Source organism: Plectropomus leopardus, unplaced genomic scaffold (assembly GCF_008729295.1).
Source record: "Plectropomus leopardus isolate mb unplaced genomic scaffold, YSFRI_Pleo_2.0 unplaced_scaffold53676, whole genome shotgun sequence".
In the NCBI taxonomy this organism is placed as follows: Eukaryota; Metazoa; Chordata; class Actinopteri; order Perciformes; family Serranidae; genus Plectropomus; species Plectropomus leopardus.
In genome coordinates, this window is record NW_024658939.1 from 1 (window position 1) to 648 (window position 648).

At 49.8% G+C, this 648-nt stretch overlaps 1 long non-coding RNA gene across 2 annotated transcripts; it reads right to left on the reverse strand.

Annotated features, from left to right (window-relative positions):
- LOC121939637 lies at nucleotides 1–637 on the reverse strand. 2 transcript variants are annotated; one of them, XR_006105497.1, is made up of 4 exons: nucleotides 624–635; nucleotides 451–591; nucleotides 201–285; nucleotides 1–31 (listed from the first exon to the last, which is right to left on the reverse strand). It is a non-coding gene; the product is annotated as an uncharacterized LOC121939637 (long non-coding RNA). The 2 variants fall into 2 exon arrangements; XR_006105496.1 differs by having other exon boundaries at nucleotides 451–637.
- Nucleotides 638–648: the final 11 nt, after the last annotated feature.

Here is a 648-nt window from a genome sequence, read left to right on the forward strand (position 1 = left end):
TGGATCAACAGAGTCTTCTGCCAGCTCTCCCCTGGAGACAGAGACACAGACAGAGACAGAGAGACAGGAGGACAGACAGGCAGAGATGTTACATCAAAGATCAATCAAAAGAAATGTTTAATAGTAGAATCTACGGAAAGAAAAACGCCCGCATTTCCCTGAATGTTCACTTCGAGACCAGAAGACGTCTTTATTCTTACATCGTTTCAGTTTCAGTTTTTTGTCGTCCAGACAGCCAGTCATCCTGCTGGCCTTCTCCTTTGTCTCCTGATTGGCTGGAGGACCCTGGGGACAGACGAACACAGCGTCTCATTGGTCAGCTGTCAACAGTCGCACTGTGTTTGTGTCGAGCTGAGCGATACGGAGAAAATCAGCGATCAGCGGGTGGAGCGGTTTGAGTCACAATAATTTGTTTTCGGACACGGCGTGAACGTACTGCGTGTGTCTTACCAGACCGGTCAGTTTGTCCTTGAAGTACGGTTTGAGGAAGCGTCCCAGGTACATGCTGATTGGCTGCTGACAGGAGGAGGGGGCGGGCTGTTCACGGGGAGACTCTTTGATTGGTCCAGACAGCTGAGACAGCAACTCCTTCTACAGACAGAAACAGGACCTGCAGTACTGACCTGCTGTCTGTGATATTGTGTCAGT